The following is a 25586-nucleotide window of genomic DNA, read 5'->3' as shown; positions in this document are numbered from 1 at the left end:
TGGCTTTTTATTCTTTACATCTATGTAAAGAAAACATCTATTTTAAAGAAACATTTGGATATTTGTGGTAGTAATGCCTCAGATTCCTAATAGAAGATTACTTTACGTGTTTTACTCACTGTTACAATGGTGCTGTAAACTTTGATTTAATGCTAGGTGATCAGACTCTCTTAGGGAGTAATTCTTACCCTTTAGTAGCCTACTGAAATAGCCATGTACATTTAACTGGAATATATACTCACTTTAAATGTTCTCTGTCCATCAAAAATCAGTCTTTCAAAATCCACCTAAAAAGTCTTTACCTCTTTCAGAAAACCCTACATGATGTATTCTGTCTGATCCTGATTATGCTGTTATCATTTCAGAACTAATATGTTCATTTTAACTCTATGAATATGTATTTGTTGATTTAAAATGTGCTTTTTGTCCCTGTTATTTAATGACTGTGGTAGCCAGCATCAAAGATGGACCCAAGTATTCTCCTATCCTGTTATTCATAATCTTAGTTGTACCCTTCCTCAGTGAATAGGGCTAAATCAGATAACTAATTGGATATTGTGGAAGTGACAGACAGTGACTTCTGAAGCTAGGTCACAAAAGACATTGAAACTTTCCCCTTGGTACTTCCCTGGTGGTCCAGGGGTTAAAACTCCACGCTTCCGGGCTTCCCTGGTGGCGCAGTGGTTGAGAATCTGCCTGCCAATGCAGGGGACGTGGGTTCGAGCCCTGGTCTGGGAGGATCCCATGTGCCGCGGAGCAACTAGGCCCGTGAGCCACAATTACTGAGCCTGCGCGTCTGGAGCCTGTGCTCCGCAACAAGAGAGGCCGCGATAGTAAGAGGCCCGCGCACCGTGATGAAGAGCGGCCCCCACTTGCCGCAACTAGAGAAAGCCCTCGCACAGAAACGAAGACCCAACACAGCCATAAATAATAAATAAATAAAAACAAAAAAAAACAAAAAAAACAAAAATAACTCCACGCTTCCACTGCAGGGGGCATGGGTTCGATCACTGGTCTGGGAACCAAGATCCCTCATGCCACGTGACATGGCCAAAAAAAAAAGAAAGAAACTTTCCTCTTGCTCTCTTGAATCATGCTCTGTGGGAGAAACCAGCTGATGTTGTGAGGACACTCAAGAAGCCCTATGGAGAGGTTCCTGCAGTGAGGAACTAAGGCTTTCTGCCAACATCCACATGAGAAAGCCATCTTGGAAGAGGATATTCCAGCCCCAGTCAAACTTTCAGTTGACTGTAGCCCAGGATGACAACTTGACTACAACTCATGAGAGATCTTGAGCTGGAACCACCCACTTAAGCTGCTCTCATTTCCTGCAGCAACTATAAGATAATACATTTATATTATTTTAAGCTACTAAGTTTGGCAGTATTGTGCCATGCATAATAATAACTCTAACATAATGATCATTTGCGTTCTAACATTTAAGCTACTTAAAAGGATTCTAAAAGCAGCAAGAGGAAAAAAATTCTCTCATACAAGGGAACCCCCATAGGGCAACTGCCAACCAAGAATACTTTCCCCAGCAAAGTTATTCTTCAGCAATGAACGTGAGATAAAGACTTTCCCTAACAAACAAAAGCTGAAGGAGTTCATCACAACTAGACCTGCTTCATGAGAAAGGCTGAAAAGAATTCTTCAAGCTGAAATGAAAGGATGCTAATTAGTAACATAAAAACATGTAAAATTTTCTTTCTCTTTGCATTCCTTTTTAGCTTACTTTCTGGGTTATGAACTAATGGCTTCTACTTGCAATGTATGACACAAAGGTATTCATATATTATTATCCCTTGAAAATACCATACATTAAAAATAATCTTCACAAGAAAACTGTAAAAGCTATCAGAAATAAACCTCATTATTTTTTGAAGGCAAAAAACAATAGAAACAAAAACTAGCAATTCTACTTGACAGTAGCTGAATTTCAAGAAGGACACAGATTCTGAACTAGTGTTTTAAACGAATTAAAATTTTGGATAAACTAAAAAAGAAAAAAAATAAGCTACTTAAGCTCATAAAATTTGCCATTTATTTCGTCTTTTTTTTTTGCACAATCCTTTAGACATAGAAGTAGCAGAATTGATAAACAAGGTTAAAGATAAATGTCATAGAGAAATGGTGACCTTGCCACTGTGATTTGGTGTCTAGCATTTTTCTCTGTAAATAAATTGATGACAGGGAATTCCCTGGCGGTCCAGTGGTTAGGACTCTTGTGTTTACACTGCCGAGGGTGCGGCTTCAATCCCCGCAGAGGAACTAACATCCTGCAAGCCGCGCAAGCGGCCAAAAAAAAAAAAAAAATAGATGATAGGGATCATAGTTTACTCATCTTATCTCCAGTAATATGAACTAGATGAGCAGGTACCATAATCTAATCTTTTTTCCTATAAATTCTTGATGGTAGAATAATTCCCTGGTAGCTAGTAAAATGTCCGCTTTTTTCTTTGTCTCAAATTCCCAAATTAGGTAATAGGCTGTTGCAGTTCTAGTAAACAGCGTCAAATTATTTTCAATCTCTCTCTCTCTTTTTCCCTTCTCTCCTCTCCTTCCTTTATCAAATAACTAGCTGAGGATGGAGCGGAGGAAGGTTTTTAAAATATCTTTAATATTGATAAGTAATAGTTTTAAGAGTTTAATACATGAAGCCTCTTTCCACCTATTTAAAGTAGGCATAATCACTTTTTTTGAAAGAAAATTTAAGAGAATTGCCTGCGTTTTTGATATTTGACTTCTCATTATAACTAATCAAGCAATAATATATCTGAGGGTGGGATAAACAATGAGGAATTGAGGTGTAGAAATAAAAATCATGCTGATGGGAAAATAGGGGAGAGGGTTTTAATTTATAATAATTGCTGGTTTATGGTGAACAGTGATAACCGTTTTGCAAATATTAGGGCTGTTTTCATCCATATAAAAAGTTTTTATTATTCAGAAGGTGTAGCAGTCAGCGTTCTCCAAAGAAACAGAACAAGTAGACAACATATATATATATGTATGTATATAAAGAGATTTATTTCAAGGAATTGGCTTTTGCTATTGTGGAGGCTAGCAAGTTCAAAATTTGTAAGACAGGCCTGCAGGCTGGAAACATCAGGAGTTGATTCTGAAGTCTTTAGGTAGAATTTCTTCTTCTTCACAGAAACCTCAGTATTTGCGTTTAAAGCCTTTCAGCTGGTTGGACGGGCCCACCCATATTAAGGAGAATAATCTCCTTTACTTAAAGGCAGTTGACTGTAAATGCTAACCATATCTATAAAATACCTTCATAGCAATACCTAGATTAGTGTATTGATTGAATAACTGGGTACTATCACCTAGCCTAGAAAGTATGAATTTAGAATTAACCATACTGTTCCCATTAATAGTAGGAATTATAAATTCCCCAAACACAATTATTATAATTTTAAAAATGCTTCTAAGAACATTTAAAGTCAACTACATGTTGATTTTTGTTGTTGTGGAAGACTGAAATACTTTCTTCTATTAGGGAACTGGTTGAAGTCTTAGCACTGTGGCTGAAAAGAGGTCCTGTATCTTCAAAGATTTCCCACTTTTAACATTAAACTCCTTCTATTTCTCCAAATAAAATGAGCAAGGGCTTCTGGCACATAATCTGGAGTGAGCAGAAGAAAGCTGAAACTTTTGCACTGTCCCCATTATACCCACAATTTTTCCTTTTTATCTGCTGCAGATTCTCCACTGGTGAAAATTTTCGGTTTAATTTTAATCAGAAACAGCTGTTTCAGGCAGATGCTCAGAGTTCAAAGACATTATGAACATAATTATAAAAACTTTCATTTTCAGACAACAGGAGTAAACCAATCTAAGTGTAGCATGCCTAGGGATTCAAATTACATCCTTGTGTTTTATTCAAGAATCTACCTAGTATATGCTTCCTAGCAGCTAAGGAAACAACTCTGTCACTTCTCAAGACCTAGAAAAGCCAGTGTCAGGTCCCTGGGGAGGCTGCCTTTTGTCATCTCTCCGGATATGCAAATTGTTTATCTCAGGGCAGAGGTGTTTTTCACTGCCTCCAAACAAATGTTTCCTATCTTTACTGTAAGCAACGTTAACAACAAAAATCACCCATAGTTACTGACCCAATTACATCTTTCAAAGTAAAATTCTTGGCTACCTGCTCTTCCAATAGGCTGCCAAAAGATACTAGAAAGAGTTTCTAACTTCTGCAAACATTTCCAAAGCCACTTAAATTCAACTGAGAATTCTAAGTACTTACTCTCCTGGGATGTGAACGCTTGTCACCTGCTGGGCTGATATGTTGTCACTTGCTGCTATCATTTATTAGGACAGAATTGCATGATGGGTTAGGTATTTCTGAAAGGGTGAATCAATTCTAAAGTAAACACAAGTGGAAAGGCAATATTTTTGTATTAGATTCTCTGCTCAAATGTGAATAAATTTAGATATGCATGTTAGTTTTGATAAGCCAAAAAACATTGGAACTTCTTTAATACTCTATTTTTTTTTTTTAATGTTCAAAAACTCTGGATGGAAGAAAAAGCAAAGCAAAAATTCTGGATGGAAATGAGACTTTTTATTCTTCAAAAATTTACGTTAACGACCATTGATAAAAGAATGAAAATGCCTGGGTTTTAGGTTTGGTGCTGCCACTGATTAACTGGAAGATCATAAGGAAGATATTTCACCTCCCGGGGCCTCAATGTCTTCCCCTGCAAAATAGAGAAGTGTTTTAGGGAAGGTCATTAAGAAGATGTGACTGCCAGTTTGACCTGTGAGCTGGGCCAGTTATTTGGAAGCTGCTCACTCCCTCCACTGTCCTTGCTTGCCTTCTTTGTACTAGAAACTACACAAGGATATAGTAATGTGGCAGTGAGAACATCTGGATTGTGTATGTGACTTAACCCAGTTAAAGCCTCTGTTTAAACTTTTAAAATTTGGTGAGTGGGGGCTAGATCTATTTATCTTGTGCTGCTCAATATGAGCTTTGTAAATTAAGCTCCCTTGCTTATTAAACTTGCCACCTACCAACCTAGAGTGGTCTACCTCTTTCTTTGGTCTCTCCCTGCTCCCCACATACAGGGTCAGTTTCAGATGACACCTGGGAAGCTCCCAAGGAAGTTGCCACCCAACAAAATAGGACTATAGTAACAGCTCCCAGACTTGTGTGATTCATGGGTCACTAAGATTAAAAACAAAGTGAAACTGAGCAGGACCCCATGGGGGTCCCTGGTACAAATCCTTTTTGTGTCCTTTGTTTCTTGTTTGTAGAAAATAGGCTTCATTCAGCTTCCATGACCTTCCCTGAGTTTCAAAAAGTAGATTCAAACAGTTGCTAATCCAGGAAGGCAGCGAATGCAGAAAGAAGGGAGGAGCAGTCAAGAAACAATAGTGCAGGCTTGAGGCAGGGTCCTGGTTCCTCCTCAAGGAATATACACAACAATACTGTTGAGTTCTTCTGCAGAACTAAAGCCCCCACCGAGGTTGAGGATGGTAATTTCTGGCTGAGCACAAGATTCTTGGAGCGCCTCCCTGTTACCTCGCCACCAACCAATCAGAAGAAAGTCACACACCCTTCAGCCCTCACCCCAAATTTTGCTTATAAAAACTTCTCCCTAAAAACCATCAGGGAGTTTGGGGTTTTTGAGCACAAGCCACCCGTTCTCCTTGCTTGGTCCTGCAATAAACTTTTCTCTCCTTCAGACTCCTACGGTTCAGTTTATTTGGCCTCACTGTTCATAGGGCACACAAACTTGTGTTCAGTAACAAAATAAGTTTTGTTAAAACCAGTGATCTAGTTAAGTACAATGACGTTGGATTGCTGACTTTTTTCTTCTTTTTGCTAGATAAGAGCATTTTAAAAATACAAACTTCTACCATCTACCATCTTCATCATATTATTCAAGAAGGCTTTGAATACTAAGAAATGGGAACAACATAATCCCAGAATAACATCAGTTTTTTAAATGGAATAAACCTAGATTAAAGAAAAAATAACTACACAGTCTTCATCTACTCATTTATCCACAGATTTGTGAAAAATTCACAGAAGCCCAGCACCTGCCCTCCAACAGTCTTGGAATCATTAGTGAAAATGTTACCTGAAAACTGGGTTCGCCTCTTGGTGGGTGTTGAGTCAAAAGACACAACAAAGCCAAAGATTGGGAAAAAGAAGAATTTATTACTGCTTTGAGTAAGGAAGACACTGAGGATCTTTCCCAAAGCAGTGTCTCCCCAAAGAGCAAAATTGGGGAAGTTTTAAGCTAAGGGCACATGCATATTCATGAAGGGGCTTGAGCAGGAGAGAATTCAGCATAGAATTGGGGCACAGGTCAACAAAGTCTAAGCTTTCGTTGCTTGAAGTCACTGAGGGTCAGAAAAGGTCAACATCATCAACACTTAGGTTCCAGTTGATCTAGTGGTTGATTGCCCAAGGTGGGTTTAATTCTGCAAAACAGCTCAAGAAAATGATTCAGGCTTATCTTTACCATTGAAACAGAACTGGGAGTCTTTACAGCTGATTTATTGTCTTTGCTATTTTTCCTTCTCTTGCCTGATAACAGTTTGTTCTTTTGTTCCCCATAAGATCATTATTACTGAGACCTGTTCAAAGGCAAGCACTGTGGCCAGGCTTAGATCACAAAATGACTTTGGCCAGAATAACTTCTCTTAAGTCAAGAAAGCCATTCCTCGTTCTCTTTCTCTAGGGAACCCCTAATCTATCTGCTTACAATTATTCTGCCAACCACATTTATCCAGATTTTTTTAAAATAAGGAGACCAAGTGAAATAATTTCCACAAAAAAGAAATAGAAGAGCCACACTTTGAACCCATATTTTCCTATTCAGAGTCCATCTTACTTACTACTGGTCTGCCCACAACTTCTATGGCTCCGTCTCTTCCCAAAATAATCTTTTCTCATCCATTCTCCTATTACTCTAACAAGCTGTAATGACACACATACACCTAACTTATAATTTGTAATGCATAGCTGGACCCAAACCAGAAAATCAAGGCTGTTACAATTAGGGTTCAAATAAGAAAAAAGCTTTGAGCAGATCCTTAAAGTTTTTTCTCCAAATATAGTTTATGATTTGAATGCTCGGATTTTATGAAATTTTGTGTGCCTTCTCAGAGACATTTTTGCATATATTCAGATTCTTATACATATGAGAACACACTTTCTGTGAAACACTGAGTGATGTGGTGTACATGATACAAATTTAGTGCCTACATTACCTATTTGATGGTCTATTGCTTTATGCATCTTCCATTTATCTATCTGTATTATCTAGCTATATTGCACCATGTTATTTCTTCCCTAAAGTGAAAAAGGGTGACCTTCTCGAAATGGTACCTCCATGTTTTGCTTATTCCTATACAACATCAATGCTTTACTTATGGTATTCTCATATAAAAAGTAATGACAATCACAATAACTGTAATGTGATTTATAATAAGAAATATATATTTGGTTGTCCCCATTTATGTTGCAGAGCTACTAAAACTCTTGGAATTTCTTAAGTGATGAGAGAAACAAAGGCATATTTTGTTATGTAAATGACATGACTTGGACCACACATAAGGATGGGGCCTAGTTGGTAGGGGAAACAACCATGTGATTGGAGGGCTGGAACTTTTAGTCCCATCCCCCTGACCTCCAGGGAGCAGATAAGGGCTGGAGGTTGAATTGAGAGCCAAAGGCCAATGGGTAATCAATCATACCTATGTAATGAGGCCTCCAAAATGGTGGGGCTCACAGAGCTTCTGGATTGGTGAACACATGTAGATGTAGGGAGAGTAGAGTGCCCAAGGAGAGCATGGAAACTCCATATTCTTCTTCTATTTTCCCATACCTTGCCCTATGCATCTCTTCCATCTGGCAGTCCCTATGTTATATTCTTTTATAATAAACCGGTGATCTAGTTAAGTACAATGTTTCTCTGAGTTCTGTGAGCCACTCTAGCAAATTAATCTAACTGAAGGAGGGGTTGTTGGAACCTCAGATCTACAGCAGGTCAGTCAGAAGCACAGGTGATAATGTGGTCTTGATTGCCCTTTGAAGGAGGGGAGTGGTGGTCTTGTGGGATTGAGTCCTTAACCTGTGGAATCTGACACACTCTCCAGGGAGATAGTGTCAGAATTGAGTTGAATTCTAGGACACAAACTGGTGTCAGAGAATTGTTTGGTGGTGTAGTGAAAAAACAAAAACAAACAAACACACATTGGAATTGTAGTCAAAACCATTAATAACTCAGAGTCAAACCGTATGTCATAAATTAACCTTAGTTTAATAACTGCACAGGCGAGGTTCTCTTAAAAATAGATTCTTAATGAAAATTAGTCTGAGATGGTCCACTGGTGAGTTCTCTTTTTAACAGCACTTTGAAAAGTAAGAGAGGTAGGACTGGGCACAAAGAGAAGCTGAAGAACCGCAGTGCAATTGCAGCAGAGGCCTCAGCCAACCCTCAAAGAGCTCTGGAAGTGGGACTGCACTTCACAGATGTTCCAAATTGAGGCAGGAGGGCTAGGTCTTTGTACCCCTGTATCAACTAGTCACTGGATGCAGGCTTTCCTTGGAAAGAGGTATAATCTCGCAGAGGCAACTCCTTTCAGCAGAGAGAGATCCCTGAGAGGACTCTGCCAAGAGCCAGCAGCAGACCACACCATCAGCAGCTGTGGGGATGAGAGCGTTGACCCTTAATGGGGCGTAGGTAGTGCACCAAGGCATTCACTGCAGTACCCTCCTGCAGTGCTTAGATCTGTTTTGCTTTGTAAATAGGCTTCCTGCATCTTGGAACAGCTCTTTCTTGCTGTGTTGTAAGGCAGAGTCCTCAACATCACTTTTAAGTGCTTACCTTTAACAGGGAATAGTGGATTTCTTCAAGTACATTGACCCTGATGTCCCCATTGTAAGTTTCAGGGTCCTACTCCTTCCCAGTCAAGTCCCTGCAGGAGAGGGTTGAAAACTCCTCCTTCTCTACAACTCCCTTGTGTAAGGCCTGGGTCTGATCCTCAGCTTTTTGTGCTTTTGGCTACAGAAGTGAGTCTCTGTATATGCTGTCAAGGTCTCTGGTTTTCACATTTCACTGGAATTGGTAATTAATTGCCCACGACATTTTAATTACTTTCTCTAAGGTCTCTGTAGCTTCTGGCAACACCCATCTGATTCCATATTCCTTATACTTATGACTTCTCCCGAACCTCTCGAACACCTGAGATATTTCCATTATCAGCATATTTCCTTGCACTTGTATCCCATCCCAATTGCATAGAGGCAGCATGCCAGAGTGTCTCTGAACTCCACCTATTATCAGTGATAAGATCCTCATGGCTGCTGGATAAAGGTTGATTCAACTCCAAAATCCCATTTTAGAACTTATTCCTAAAGCCAACTGTCTTAGATGGATGTCCTAGGGAATAGGCTCTGATAGAAATTTAAGTACAGGAACAATACCTCTAAAGGAAAGAGGGAAACAAGACTGGGAAGAGGGGTACTTAATATGTGATGCAGTTTATACAGAGGCTCTCAGACAATCTCTAGATGAGGCAAAAGTGTTTGTGCCTTTATACCCCAGTATCTAACAGTCACTGGATGTGAGCACCATCACTCTCAGTGAGGCAGCTCTCATGGGTGGGGAGCAAACCCTGGGGAGGGACTTACCTGTAAGCCACCAGTAAGCAATGATCCTAGCAGCTAAGAGATTGAGTACTTTGGTCTGAAATGAGAATCTATACTTACTGGCCCAATCACATCTTTCGAAGGAAATTCTTTTCTACCTGCCCTTTGTACAGGCTGCCAAAAGATAGCATTTCTAACTTCTGCTACCACACTATCCATTACAAATAAATTTTGAATTATAGCCTAGAAATGCTTACATTTATTATCTTCTTCAGATTCAGTCATTTATTTCTCTTGCATTCAACAAATATCTAAAACATAACTAATGATTACTCATCAAGCACTGGGCTGGGTAATAAGATTACAGCAACATACGTGATAGGCAAGTTCCTTCCCTCGTGGAAGTTACATTTTTGTGAGTAAGACAGGTAATAAACCATTTATTAATTTAACTAATATTTGAATTAAGCATCTACTATTTTGATAAATCCTATTTTAAGACCAAGGAAATCACAGTAAGACAAAGAATGTCCCTGCTGTCAATTATCTAACATATCAGTGGGAGAGATGGAACACTTATAAGTCAACAAATAATAGTATTATTTCAGATAGTGGCAGGTGCTATGGAGAAAATAACACACAGTAATGTGATGGAAAGTGACAGAGTGGAGGACGGTCAAGAAGGGCATGTCTAGCAGGTGGTATATGAGATAAAACTTGAATGGTGAGAGCAAACCAGTCGTGTCAAGGTCAGAGACATGTGCTCAAGCACAGGCAACAAGTGAATGCTCTGATGAAATAGGAAGAAAGCCAACAGAAGTATGGCTGTGCAGCGTGTGGAGGGAAGGTAGATGGTGAAGTTAGAGAAGTGGGCAGGTCTTGCAGGCCATGGTAAGGAGTTTGGATCTTCTTCTAAGTGATGCGGAAAGCATCGGAGGCTTTTAAATAGGTACATGAAGAATATGACTTCAGTTTTTTAAAAACGATTATTATGACTATTATAAAAAAAATTGAATATGTGGGGATAGCTGTGGAAACAGGTCCTCCAATTAGAGGGTATTGTGGTAGTCTAAAGCAGTGATGTTGATAACTAGACAGCATAATGACAGCAGAGATGGAAACTAATGAACATTTATTGAGTGTATTTTGGAGATGGAAGTGACTAGCTGATAGATTAGGCACAGGCATGAGGGAAAGAGAGGAATAAAGGATAATTCCTTTTTCATTTGATCATATACTAGACGAATGAGATAAAAGTGGTTAGTGCTGTGAGAATGATGTGATAGGGAATAATGGGTGAGCATCTTTATATGGAGAGAGTATGGTTGTGAAAGGCTCCTTGTGAAGGTAATGTGTGAGCAGAGATCTGAGGCATGAGAGTGAGTTGGCCAGATGAAGATATGGGGCCAGGGTGTCAGTAGTGCTTTGGACTACTGACACCATGACAAAGGCTTGATATCAACAGGAGCCCGTTATGGCTGGAGCACAGTGAGGGAGGGGAAATACTGTGAGATATGGTTGGAGAGGGAAGCAAGAACCATAAAATAGCTACTCACAACTCTTTTTCCTAGACCTGTACTTAAATCAGCAAATTCATTGATTAGATAAAAAGCTATGCATGAGAACTGGAAGAAGACCAGTATGCCTGGAGGCAGGGTGAAGTTGTTATAACTCCCAGTATTTGGCAAAGCTGGTTTGTTTTACCACTTATTTCCTAGGGCCACTTAGAGATCTTTTCATCGTGCTTCAAGATTCCATGTGACCGAGTAAATGAAAAATTCATTTGTGGCTTTTAGTTTTAAATTTAGAATTAATTTTTGGCAGGTTTACTAAGAATAATAATATAGAACACATGTAATGTGCAAATGTTTTTTACTTTCAACATTTTTGTAAGACAATGCCAATATTATTATGCTCATTTTATCAATGAGTTAAATTGAGTCACGGAGCAGTTTAGTGGACTTGGCCAAAATGAATTCCCAACTGACGGAGGAGTTAGCATTAGAATTCAGGTCCCCTGTTTCTTAGCACAGAATCCTTTCTAACAGACCCTTTCTTCTCTGTGAATGATGAATCATCACAGAGAATAATGTATAGCAGAATGCAATTTTGGAGTCTTGGTCTGAGCAAAATTACAGGAATAAGTTGCAGAGGACAGTGCTCTGCCCAGTAAAGAATACTTAAAGGTAAATAGGCAAAAGGAAGAAGCAAGCTGGGAAATAAAAACCTGAAAGGGTGCTATTTCTTACCGCTTTCTTCTCCCGTTGCTAGTTTTTCCCTTTCCTGGAAAATGCCTATTTTTCTAAGATCAAGAACAAAAAAATAAATCTAACTGCTGGTCTCTCACTCACACCTACTTTACAACTGGGGAAGTTGGCCCTTATATTACTTCTTTCTTTCTATACTCTTTCCGTTTTAAACCTGTGGATTGACTGTTGTTTTTTTTTTTAATTTAGATTTTAAACACCTGGAGAATAGGGTATCATCTGTGCATTCTGTACAGAGTACAGTACATTGTGTAAATACATGGCAAATAGTTTCACAATGATTTAGTATAGTTTTTTTTTTTTTAAAAAACAAGTAATTATAAAAAGACAGTGACTACTTATTGGTGGTTCGTTAGCTGATAAATGCCTGTCCAAAGAATATAGGTTTCATATTTGAAGTTGAGTCTCAACGTGTTCAAGTCAGTACATGTGGGTTTGGAAATTCACGTTGATCATAGACTGTGGCTACTCATCTACACGGGGCATCCTCAAAAGCCATGTTTAAAAATGTTTTTCCTTTGAGGGATATACAATTTCGCATGCTGTATATCTTATTTCCCCTCGCCCCCTCTCTTCTTCATGAGTGGTAAAATCACACTGCATGTTTTGTCATCCCAAGACTATGAAAAAATATGAATCTGTTAAACTGAACATTTTTTATACACAAGTTTTATCAAAGAGAAATAACATTTTCCTTTCAGGCTGGGTTTTTTAGGGGGAGAGAATCTAAAGAACGATCAGATAACAATAAGAAGGAATTAATTCTTTGCTCACATGTCTCTGTTACATCTTATGCACGTTATAGTGTGTTTGTACCTTTTACCATTCCCTGCTTTGAAGACTGAAATGCTTTGCATAATTCATTTCTGTCAAATAACTATCTCAAAATATACTTTATGAAAAGTAGAAATGAGTTTCAACACACAACAGTGACACTGCAGGAAACAGTCTGGAACCTCACTAAGAATATTGTCAGAATATGAAGAGAGATTTGTTAGAGGCGTGACATAAAATGTAAAAATTGAATTTCTTGCACAGATTTAAAACCAAAACATCGTATAACCTCTCTGTGTTTTGGACCCAACATGTCTCTGTCTATTTGGCTAAAAACTGTTGAATGCACATTTTTTTGGTGAGCTGTCAACAGCGAAGCATGAAAACAGATGTATTTCTGCTCTTTTCATTATTAGGGAAATAAAAGCAGCTGTGCTGGGCTTGTGTCTGAGGGAAGCTCTCAGTCAGGGCTTCACACTGCAGGAGTTGGGAAACCTGGCAGTGTAGACCAGGATTTACATCATGAACATCTTCAAACAAGGCCACTGAGGATGATTCTTGGGCACTGTTCAGGGCCTCACTCCTTTCTGGAGTTGTTATTGCCGTTCTTCTGGTACTGGAGTTCTGTGTGGAAAGCTGTGGTAAAGTGAGGTAAAATTATTATGGCCTTAGTTTGCGTGAAACAGTAAGAAAGGCCATTTCAGAACCAGACTTCGTCAGAATCTGAGACTCAATCATAAAAAAGAGTGAATGTAGCTAATCACATTTGGGAGTGACAAGTACAAACTAATGCTAGTGCTTCGATAGAGATCTGCTAAGACTATCTGAACAAGGAGCACCAAATATGCCTTTTCTAGACACAATACACACAGTGGAATAAACCCAACATGTTTGGTGAAAGAAAAATAAATCCAAGTGTAAAAACAGAGTCTTCTTTTATGCACTTGCAGACCTGAAAGTAACCAGATGGTAAGTTTTTTTGCATTGAATTGATGGTTTTTGTGCAGAAGGACTATTTTTGGTCCGGTTTGGGACATTTGTCACAGAAGTTTGTTTGTTTCAGGCTTTCTCTTCCTTCTGTAGGAGTCTGGTGTTTGTGTTTGTGCGTGCGTGAGTGTGTGTGTGTGTGTGTGTGTAGGGGAGTGTGTAGGTGTAGAGGGAGTACTTGTATATGTGGTGATGTACTTACCCTGCCTTATATAGGGCAGAAGTTTTCCCTTGGCAAAGAGAACAAAGATAAAATGTGAGAATGACGAAATTGGATTTGTGTTGATCTGAAGTTTGAACTGATGTTATATTGTTGATCAGAGTAAGAAAAGATTAAAATAAAGACACTGATAAAAGAGAACAGTGACATACTTAACAACAAATTTTCGAAACTCTGCATTGATTGATAGTATCTGGTGGAATTTTCTTGAGGGGAGGGATAAGATCAAGAATGAACATCAGTTAAATGGGCTATGGATAATCAGACCAACCACTAAACTTAAGAAGGTGCAACTAGTGTTTGTTTTTTTTTTTTTTTTTGAAATAGAAGAGTTGTGAAAAGTTTATTATGCTTTCTTTTTTTTAATTTTTTTTTCACACACACACACTGTATTTTATTTTTACAAGAGATAAATAGACTGACACCAAGCATTGTACATTGTACAATTGTACATTGTACAATTAGTGCTTTAAAACAAAGATGCTACACTTTCTTTAGCTATCTGTATGAGAGCAACTCAGCACTATAGCCTTAGTCAAAATCTTCAGGGCACAGAAATAGCTGCAGGTGTTTCTAATAAGAAATGAAATTCTGTAGCATTTATTTTCACAAACTGCTCATGTGCCAGAATCTCCTAAAATTTGATTTGTTCCCCCTCTCATTATAGATCTCAAAAGACTCAGATTATGAAGCAGTTTTAAAAGAAGAATGGGGAAGAAGAGAACATTTAGGTATGGGTTCCAAAAAGCCTTGGCATAAACTCTGAAACTCTTGCCCACAGCAGCAATTGTGGAGAGCTACTCAGAAAACTTTCTTTCCAAGGTGAAATACTTTTGATTCTGCAAGTTCAGCTCATATGTTAATTTTTATTTTCATAACATTCCTTTCTGTCTCTTCTCTCTCTCTTTTTTCTCATTCTCTCTCTTTCTCCTTATATTTTTGGTTTTCAGATGGTACTACTACTGGCTTATATTTGACCAAGCTCAGATAAATTAAGTATGAGAAAATGAGAACACAACCATCACGGAACGGTTATTAGGAATGACGGTTCAAATGTGCAGGATGTTTGATCAACTATCAAAGAAGTATTATTTTAAAATAAGCACAAATTTGGTCAAATCCTATTTATCTTTAAAGCCCAATTTTAAAAAATAACTATGTCCAGGTTACCTCTGCTGAATATTGTGGACTGATTGTGGATTGAATGGGAATTCAAAGACCTCCTCTCTGTAAGGGCAGGTGGTAATGGCAGACGCCAAGGGAAGAAAAGTAGGCAGCACCTCCTAGAGATGTAAGTGACCACGATCTAACCCTCATAGTGGCGCCCGCTGGGATCAACTTCTAAGGTTTTATCTTGCTCACTCTTTTGTATTCCTGCCTTCTCCCAGAACATTTAATCCCCATTTCTTTGGGCTTGACCTAAGTCTTGTGTAAGTACAGAGAATGTGCTGAGAGCAGCAGATTCCAAAGCTCACTCACTCATAACTCCTTTACACTCAGCTGCAAAATTAAGTCCACTAATTATAACATCCTTCAACTTTCTTTTTCCCAATTCTGATACATTGATTTGCATGCACATCTTCCAGTCTTAGAGGACAAGCCCTCCCTAGTGATCAAGGTCAATCTCTCCACCATGCTCATGATTTCCTCTCTTCTTGGAATGGGACCTCACTCCATCCATTTCCCTCCTCTCCAACACCTTCAACACACTTCTCCTCACCTTTGCCTTTGGCCTATATTATAGACAAACATCTCCTATCCTTAAAAGAAGTTCTATCTTGACCCTGTTTCCTCCTCTAGTTATTGCCCTGTCTTTCTTCTTTTTTTCCACTGCAAATATCATAACAGTATTTTCCTACTCTTTCATCATTTTCCCCATTTACTCTTCAACCTACTGCAATCTGGCCTCTTTCCCCATCCCTGGGATCAATTCCTTTACAACACTCCCTTGATTCTCATCTTACTTCTCTGACTTTCCTTCCTGGTTTCTTGAGGGGCTTCTTTTTTTCTGCCTTCTTCTAAAATTTTGATGATCCTCAGATTTCCTTCTTACGGTATGTACCCTATCTGAGAGATATTCATCTGGTTTCAAAATTTTAACTATTGCCTGTTCACTAAAAACTCCTTAATAGATTTCTCCAGCATAGGTGTCTCCTGAGAAAAAGTATCTTGTATTTACCTCTTCTGAACATTTACACCTGGGATTCATAAGACTTTCATCTCAATACCTCTCAACAGAATCAGTCTCCTTTTGCTCCTCCTCATATGATCCCTGGGCTTTGCCTTCTCCCTTTCTCTCACGCTATTACAACCAAACCACCACCAGGTCCTACAGAATTTATTTGTTAAACATTTCTTGACCCTTTTATCATTTTCTCATCATCTCTTGTCTGGATTACTACAATAACCTTCTAAATGGTGGTTCAGTCTCAAAATTTTTGTTTCTTATATCCATTCTGCACAGTTAGTAGAATGGACTACCACCTTATTCAAACCATAAAATAGCTCCTTTTGACTTAGTCTATAAATTTTCCATCATCTGGCTTCTGCTACATGTTCAGTCTTATTCCCAGTCTGTCTATTTGCCAATGTTTCTTTGCATTCACTGCATTTCTCTTACCTTTGAGGCCTTTACTCCTGTTTCCTCTAACTGAATCACTTTTCCCTCGTATCTTCATCTAACTTCTGTTCACTTTTCAAGGTATCACCTCTATATGATGCCTTCCTCAATACCCCTTCAAGATTGTCAGCTTCATGGATGGGTAATATTTATGCTGGTGATCTGGGGCCTCACAGTATCTTCTAGATATTGAGAACCAGCCAAGGGGTAAATGTCAGATTAAGGACATTGCTTTCTTACCCAAGGTGAATGTTCCGGGTAGCCTCTAGGTAGTATCCATTATGTTGAGGAGGTGGGGTAGGATAGCACTGATAGAATACAGAAACCAGTAAATTTAAAAAAACAGTGATTTGATGTTTTAAAATTATGTCCAAAACTTTGGTCATGGTTACTTTCAAATGAAATTGAGTAGGAGCAGAAACATTGAAAACCATTAAGTTTTTGAGGACTTTGTATTTTCAAAGAATCTACAAGCTAAGCTCACAAAGATGTTATTAGTCAAGCTCTAAATCAGATCATTCCGTACCGGAATAAATCAGACCACAAAAGCAGGGCAGCTCTCAAACGTACTTCAGAGGTGGCCACAGAGGACACTAGACTAAACTTCCCAGTGGGCAAAGCCATAGGCTCCTCACAGAGAGAAGAATCAGGGCAGTCAGACTGGCTATATAAGGAACTTAATCTAACGCAGGTAATCTGCATTTCTTGCCAATAGCCCTTGATAATCTCTATGGACAGATAACTGTTCAGTGTTTCCTATTTTTCCTTGTTTAAAATTATAGACTTTATGACAGTTGTTCTGCCTATTCCATCATTGTAAATTTAGTATAGGGGGGGCACATGACTTGTCTCTTATTTTAGCAGGTTGTCAGATGCTGAATGAGACTTGGAGAGGGCTTGAATGTGCTCTCTATATGAGAAGAGTACCAAAGATATTTGGCTAGGCAAAAGGGTGGGCCATGGGAGAGAGAGCTAATTGATCCCCAATTTGTGTTCTCCTTATCCATGGTAATGGAATTTTAACTCTTGCAAGGCCATCCAAAATAAAGAGTATATTTTTTAGCTTCTCTTGCAGCTGGTTGTGGTTATGTGATTTGGTTCTGGCTTTTCGAGCAGAAAGACTGTGTGCTCCCTGGATTTTCCCTTGAAGGGATGTCCTCCCCTTACTCCCTTTGCCTGTTCCAGTAATGGGAAGGAGGGGGTGAGCCATCCATTGAACACAAGATGGAAGCCACATGTCATGAAGGTTAGAACAATGAAATGGAAGGAGGTTTTGTTCAGATATGGTAACTAATATAAGTTATATGAAAAGAAATTTTACAAAAAGTACCCAGAGGATTAACATAATTAGTTCAATTTTATTATTAAACCATCTATTTGTTAGGAGAGCTTTTGTGTTTCTTACTTTTTTAAAAGTAGTTCTAAACTTTCCTTGGAATCTGCAATACCAAAGTCACACATGCATAGTTGTTTTTTTCCTTTACCCATCTACATTTTACTTGGGGATTGGGGTGGAACGTGGGGTAGGAGTGGGACACAATTGGAGGATTCATGAAAATAAATAATCAGTTTCCATGCTCTTTTTTTTTGATTATGTATTAATTATGCCTCATTTGCTTTGTGATAGTAGGTACTTATATCATTGCATAGTTTGGTAAATATTAATTTATAATGGTCAAAATCCCCAGGAGATTAATTTCAAGTTAGCATAAAAATGATGAAAGGTGAATTTGAGAAATCTAGGGAAAGAGTAGTGGTAAGCACATTTATGATAGAGTTAGGACAATTGAAGACCAGGATTTCCTTGGCCATAGAAATCTAAAAAGTTCTAAAGGCCATTTCATTTGAGCCTGGTGGATATATTGCCAGAAAATCAGATATTTATTTTCTCCTTATCTGTTTCCTCTCCTTTCCTGGCCTGGGAAATTATTTTAGATTTTCTGGGTGGGCTCTAAATGCCACCATATGTACCCTTATAGGAGAGAGGGAGAGGGAGATTTGACACACGGAGAAGATGATGTGAAGGCAGCAGCAGAGATTGGAGGGTTGTAGCCAAAAGCCAAAGAACGCTAACGAATGCTGGTGGCCACCAGGAGCTAGAAGACTCAAGAAACAGATTCCCCCCAAACCTCTGGAAGGAGCATAATCCTGCCCACACCTTGATTTTGGACTTCTAGACTCTAGAACTGTGAGAGAGTAAATTTGTGTTATTTTAAGTCACAAAGGTTGTGGTAATCTTTTGTAGCAGCCACAGGAAATTAACACAATGGGTAAGTTCTAACTGTTTAATATATTGATTTGTCTTTTTTTATATAAGTGTATATACCAAGGTTACTCATTCATTCATTCCTATATTCACCCAGTAACTACAGTCCTTTTTTAGTGATTGGCTGCATGTGTGTGTGCGAAGTCATGCTGACTTTGTCTTTTCAATATTTAAACAGACAGCATGATGCTAAGGTGACCTTTTCTACTTGCCTCATTCTTTCCTACTCTTCATGACTTCAGTCTTTTTAGCTTCTTTCTGTCAAAAAAATAAAAGCTATGAGTAAGTTAATTACTTGAAGTAGTTTCACCTAATAGCACTGATATTTGCTGATACATGCAAGCACAATTATTACTCCACCTGGCCTGGCAGTATGACAGACATTTGATGGATGAAAGATTTTACAATGTATTTTATTCTTCTAAGCATTGCACAGGCCTTTACTAGGGTCATATGCATGACAAATAGACCATATGTTTTAAGGAAGTAGACAACTGAGATTTAGAAATCAGCAAGCTGATCTACAGACAAGGAGCTGAAGCCTCTACTGCCATTAACCTGTGTTCTATTGGGGGAGCCATACAAGAGAGGTATGGAAAATATTTGACAAGTATTAAACCAATGTGTTTTTATCCCTCTCTCCCATCAAACATGTTCTATCACAGTGATTCTGTTGGTGTACCCCATGGAAAAGGGGTGGTGACAAACGCTACTTTAAGAAGATGGAAGACATGCAGTAGTGAAAGTCTGTGTTACAAAGTAGGCAGTCAGCCCACCCCCTTGACCCAGTAGCTTAGCGGCAGGAAAAGAGAAAGAAAAGATGGGACAGGAAAAAGGGAGTGAGATAGTCAGACATGGGCTTTTAATGGAGAAGGGCATAAGGGCTCTGACCCCACCTCCCCATTAGGAGTCTAGGAGGAGTCCACTGAATAGAGTGGCCACACAAATGTGTGGACTGGCCCACAGTGGGTGAGTAGGTGGAGTGGCATAGGCAGGCTGAGACAGTGTTTTGTTTCTCCTCCGGAACCTCCCTCAGGTCCTGTGCAATGTGAATGCTGAGTTGACAGCCCAGCGCCTAGCCAAGCCAAGCAGACTCAACCACAAGTTCATTAAGTATAATATCAGTAATAGGACAGCAAAAAGCACAAGAATGGGATGGAGCCAACCATAGGTCATGGGACCCAGCCAGTACACTAACAAAGCAGCATAAGATGGTGGCAAAAAGCATGGGTTATAGAGCAGACTGCCTGGGTACAATTCCTGGCTCTGCCGTTTACAGTGTAGTCATATTGCACAAATAACATCGTTTCTCTCTGCCTCAGTTCCTTCGACTATAAAACCAGGATAATGCAAGTATTTACCTTCTAGTGTTATTGCAAGGATTATAGTAAGCAATGCATGTAATCAGTTAAGAACAATGCTGAGATTATAATAGTCATTCACTAAACATGGTTGAGTTACCCAAGAACTAGCATGGGGAGTTATAAATTTATATAGCTTATAAATATATTTATATATTTATATAATTTATAATTTATAAATCCCTCCCCTTCTCCTACTTGAGGAAATTAAAGAGTTGAGGAGATACATGTAAAAGATAGAATAATTAGAATAAACCAAACCTAAAGAGACTATTTAAACAATTGGATTAAATTAAGTTTCAAAGTGGAATATAATTCATATAATTTCTTTTTCATTTTTTCTTGCTACTAGCTGATGGAATTGGGGACAGGCTGATGAATAAGACCAGATTAGTTAATAGACTAAGAAAAGATTCTCTTTTTTTTCCTTCATAAATTGTAGTATGGGTAGATATCTGGTCCTGATCCCCAAATAAATAAATGAGCATTCTCTGGTGGTAATGATTTGTGACAAAACCCCAAGTGGGTAAAGTCGTGTAATGACTGTATGATAAAAATCCCAGCATTCTTCTTAGTTGATTTTTACATGTATAAAGTCATATATAATAAGGGAGCACAGGGCCAGGGAAGAAATCCCTGAGAAAGCAACACTAGGGTTTAGACTTGAAGTTGAGAAGGAGTCAGGGTTACTTATATTTGGAGTAAGAGTTTTCAGATAGAAGGAATAGCAATGCAGAGGTTCTGTGCCCAGAATGAATTGTTATTGTTTTAGGAACAGAGGGAAAGGCAATGTGGCCAGAACGATGGAGATCAAGGTATGTGCCATGGAGGGATTTATAGGTCATGGTAGGGAGTCTTAGTTTTATTTGAAAAGAAATGATAAACCACTGGATGTTTTAAATTAAGGAGTAAGATGATCTGATGCACATTTTTACAAATCGCTTCTTTTCATGGAAACCATTTTCTCTCTAAGAACACATGAGTGGAAGAGAAGTAGAATGAGGTAAACAGACACATGAACATGATAGTTTAGACTAGGGTGATGGCAGTGGAGATGGAAAAAAGTGGATGGATATAGAATATGTTTTAGAAGTAGAGCCAACAATTTCTGCTGATGCATTGGATGTGAAGTTGAGAAATTGAGGACAATTTCTTGATTTTTGGCTCTAGCCGGGATGAATGAAAACAAATACCTTTTACTGAGGTCAGGAAGAGCAGTTTGGGGTTGTGGCCCCAGGAAAGAACAGGCATCAAGGATTCTGTTATGGACACATTTAGTTCAAAGTGCTTATTGTGTTCTAGCCAGTTGTCAATATCAAATGGGCAAGCACTGTGAATGAGACTGGCGCACTGGGTAAAGGTCATGGCTTGGGCATGTAAAATTAGGTGTCACCAGCCATATAGACCAGCATTTAAAACCAGTGGACAAGGAGAAATCGTCTAAGTAGAGAATACAGATAGAGGAGAGGATAGGGCTCGGGAACTATTTATGATGAAGCAAAATCAAAACATAACAAGTGAATAAAAAATGTTTCTCTGTCTTTCTCTCATATATTTGTAAATGAACTGGAAAAGTGCTTGAAGGATACAAGCTAAACTTGTAACACAGATTCTGTGATGGGTGTGGTATTGGACGTAGTTGAAGGAAAAGCCTTTCTTTTAACTGCAAGCATTTCAGTATTGTCTGAAGATGCCTGACTTGAATATACTTACTAATCTTATTTCTTTTGTAATTAAAACACAATACTTGAAAAGCATCACAAGTAATCCATGTCCATTATAGGCAATTTATAAAATGACACCAAGCCAAAACAATAAAAGAAAAATCAGTCATAACCCCATGTCTTGGAAGCAATCATTTAACATTTCAGGATATGAACTTTTTCTTGTGTATATATATTTAGATGTAGAAACTTCAATATTTTATTTTTAGTTTTTCACAGAAAAAAGATTCACAGCTTGTGTTATTAATTTCCATTCTATCCTACGATTATTTTTTCAACTCCCATGTTTTGATACCACTTATATCTCTAATCCAGATTTTAATCCTATGTACCATACTCCTCCAACCCTTGCTACCACATGATTTCACTTGGATATCTTCTAAGAAGACCAGATTCAAGGAATTAGACTTGAAATTTGTCAATTTCTACAGTCTCCACATTCTGAGTTTTGGTAAAGGGCACCATTACCTTCCAAACCGGAATTTTTAGGCAAGTTCTCATCCCTGACCTATCTCATTCCCTTGCTATCCATATCTAAATTGTTAGTGTGTTCTACAAATTCTACATTTTGTATGACTCTCAAATCTGAATTCAGCTATCCTCATTGCCACGGCTTCAGTTCAAGCCTTCAAAACATTTTTTTATTGTTATGGCAGCTGTTTAATTCTTTTCTTGTCCTCTTATAACCCAATCTTTCTAAAAAAGTAAACCCGATTATTGTCACTCTATTATCTCAAACCCCTCAGTGACCACCCACCACTGTCTGTATAAAGGCTGAACTCCATCATGTGGTGCACAAGGCGTTTCATGATGGCACTCCTCTGCCTTGGGTGCCTTGTATCTCATTACTTTCCTCCTTGCACACTCATCTTGAGTCACAGGGATGTACCTGTGGTTTTCAGAACATGCTCCGGTCCCAAGGTTGCCTGGTAGAATACCTGATAGAACACCTGACACCAAATAGCCATTCAATGCATGCTTACTGAATACAAGAAAGTAAGTTTAAGAGGGTTCCCAGAACCTACAGTGTGGACATGTGAAATAGCAGACTGTGTAGAGATGAGAAATTCAAATGAAAAAGGAGCTGTATCAAAAAGCTTCAGAATAAGGCAGGAATACATGAAATCACAGAGATATAGTATTCAGGGATTCATATTCTAACCTGTGCTGTCCAACAGAAAGATAATGTGAGCCATGTAGATCATTTAAAACTTTCTAGTAGTCATATTAAAAAAGTAAAAAGAATCGGGTAAAAATAATTTTACTAAGATCTATTTAAGCCAATACAGCCACCATATTTTCATTTCAATGCATAATCGATATTAAAATGATTAAGATACATTACATTCTTTTTTCATACTAATTACTTGGAATCCAGTGTGCATTTTATACTTAGAGCACATTTTAACATAGAGTAGTCACGTTTCAAGGGCTCAATAGTCACATGTGGTTGGTAGCTACTGTAGTGGACAGCACAGGTCTAACATGTACAGAGAAGAAGGAGGGGAAAATCTGGTGTAACACCGTGTTATCATTTGGAGAAGACAACATGCATCCAGAAGTTCAAGCTTGAAGGATTTAGGAATGCTACATTTCACTGCCTGTGGATGGAACTGAAAATGAATCAGAGAAGTTAAAAATTGAGAGTAAAATTTAGGAAGAAATTTTAGGATGAAGAGTGACAGTAATAATCATGATGCAGAAATGGGAAGTCCAGGGACTTCCCTGGTGGTGCAGTGGATAAGAATCCACCTGCCAATGCAGGGGACATGGGTTCAATCCCTGGTCCGGGAAGATCCCGCCTGCCGCGGAGCAACAAGCCCGTGCGCCACAACTACTGAGCCTGCACTATAGAGCCCACGAACAACAACTACTGAGCCTGCACTATAGAGCCCACGAACGACAACTACTGAGCCCACGTGCTACAACTACTGAAGCCCGTGTGCCTAGAGCCCGTGCTCCGCAACAAGAGAAGCTACAGCAAGGAGAAGCCCATGTACCACAAGGAAGAGTAACCCCTGCTCGCCACAACTAGAGAAGGCCCAACGCAGCCAAAAATAAATAAAATTAAATCTTTAAAAAAAAAAAAAAAAGGGGGGGAGTCCAAAACTAAAAGTTGTATTACTATGGTACAAGAAAACAAGATATAGCTACTTCAGATAGGTTATCAAAAAGCTTATGTATTTTGATTTTGCCAAAGGCTGTTTTCTGGTTTACTTTTCATGGCCTCAGTGGAAAAAAAATGACCATTTCAGAAATTCTTATAATTTATTATATATTTAACAGCATTTTTCGTTCGTTGTAACTCAAAATCCAAAGTAATAGTTTCCATTTTTGCCACCTTGATTTATGAGTGAGTCAAAATCTCTAAAATAGTACAGGGTGGCAGCAATCACTAAGCAGGACTTGATGACTGTACCTCTCTCTCCCCTCCAATAAATAGCTGTGAGTTCAGATAGAGCACAGAGTGGAACCCTGGCACCTTTATTAGATAAGTACACTAAATATAGTGAGGTAGAGCACTGTTCATTTACACACTTCTGAAGAAACCAGAGCAGTTCTGATGTGTCAGAACTGATAAAAAGTGCTCAGAAACAGGCTGCCTGGTTTTGGTCCATGGAGAGTACACTTCTCTGATTAAAGATGTGAAAAAACTCAAGACATAACCTTTACAAGGGAATTTCTCATAATTAGATTCTCTATTTGTAAATAAGTAATAGTCTTCTTTTTTCTGGTTGACTATTTTAACTCTTGGAAGGGCAGTTTATGAATTCTTAGAAGTAGAAAAGAAAAAAAGAAATGCAGAAGATTACACTGAAAGCAGCAAATCCTTTCACATATTAAATCAATTGGCTATTTGAACAATGTCCTAGTATTTACCATATCTGTAAGCATCTGATGACTTAACATGCAACAACCATCAGTAAATATTCTGCTTCTATATAGTCTTTCCTTATTCAGTTCTTCCTGATTATTTACCTAATTTTCCCAAAGGATAAACCACTTATACTATTATTTAGCTTTTTGGTTTTGAACTTCAATAAACATTTAATGAATTTCTTTGATGTACCTTTCAATAAAGAAACTCAATTTTCTTCACTGATTTTTTTTTTTTTTAATTTTATAGCTACTTTTTAATTTATTTATTTATTTATTTATTTTTGACTGTGCTGGGTCTTCGGTTCGTGCGAGGGCTTTCTCTAGTTGCGGCAAGTGGGGGCCACTCTTCATCGCGGTGCGCGGGCCTTTCACTATCGCGGCCCCTCCCGTTGCGGGGCACAGGCTCCAGACGCGCAGGCTCAGTAGTTGTGGCTCACGGGCCCAGCTGCTCCGTGGCATGTGGGATCTTCCCAGACCAGGGCTCAAACCCGTGTCCCCTGCATTAGCAGGCAGATTCTCAACCACCGCGCCACCAGGGAAGCCCTCTTCACTGATTTTTATTCAATTTTTTTTTTTTTTTACCAAATTTGTACATCTTTTAAAACTTAGCACTAAAAAAATAACAAAACTTCATTTTTATCACAAACAGCAGAAGATTGATTTATATAGGCCATAGAAAGTTGACTACAGATCTAGGCTTTTGAACCTAGTTATACAAAGTCTCTCTAATGATGTACTTGTCTTTATGACCTATATTTGGTCCAAGTTTAATCCTCTACTGGTGGGGGAAGGTGGGCAGGCACTGGGGGAACAAGTTGGGCTGTGATTTGTGGGAGAGGAGTACTGGGTGTGGGGTAAAGTAAGTCTA

At 38.6% G+C, this 25586-nt stretch overlaps 2 long non-coding RNA genes across 5 annotated transcripts in view; one reads left to right on the top strand and one right to left on the bottom strand.

Moving 5' to 3' along the window:
• The first annotated feature begins 5906 nt into the window (after nt 1-5906).
• Nucleotides 5907-25586, top strand: part of LOC309635292 — a 31484-nt gene continuing 11804 nt past the window's right edge. The window contains exon 1 of the long non-coding RNA XR_014248736.1: nt 5907-25586. This exon is cut by the window's right edge and continues 5496 nt beyond it. This is a non-coding gene — a long non-coding RNA (uncharacterized lncRNA).
• Nucleotides 24972-25586, bottom strand: part of LOC309635282 — a 290386-nt gene continuing 289771 nt past the window's right edge. For all 4 annotated transcript variants that reach the window (XR_014248715.1, XR_014248716.1, XR_014248717.1 and 1 more), the window contains one exon: nt 24972-25586. This exon is cut by the window's right edge. This is a non-coding gene — a long non-coding RNA (uncharacterized lncRNA).

Source organism: Balaenoptera borealis, assembly GCF_965194805.1.
Source record: "Balaenoptera borealis genome assembly, chromosome: 9".
In the NCBI taxonomy this organism is placed as follows: domain Eukaryota; kingdom Metazoa; phylum Chordata; class Mammalia; order Artiodactyla; family Balaenopteridae; genus Balaenoptera; species Balaenoptera borealis.
The sequence above is the reverse complement of the archived record's forward strand: the minus strand, read 5'-3'. Positions and strand labels throughout refer to the sequence as shown.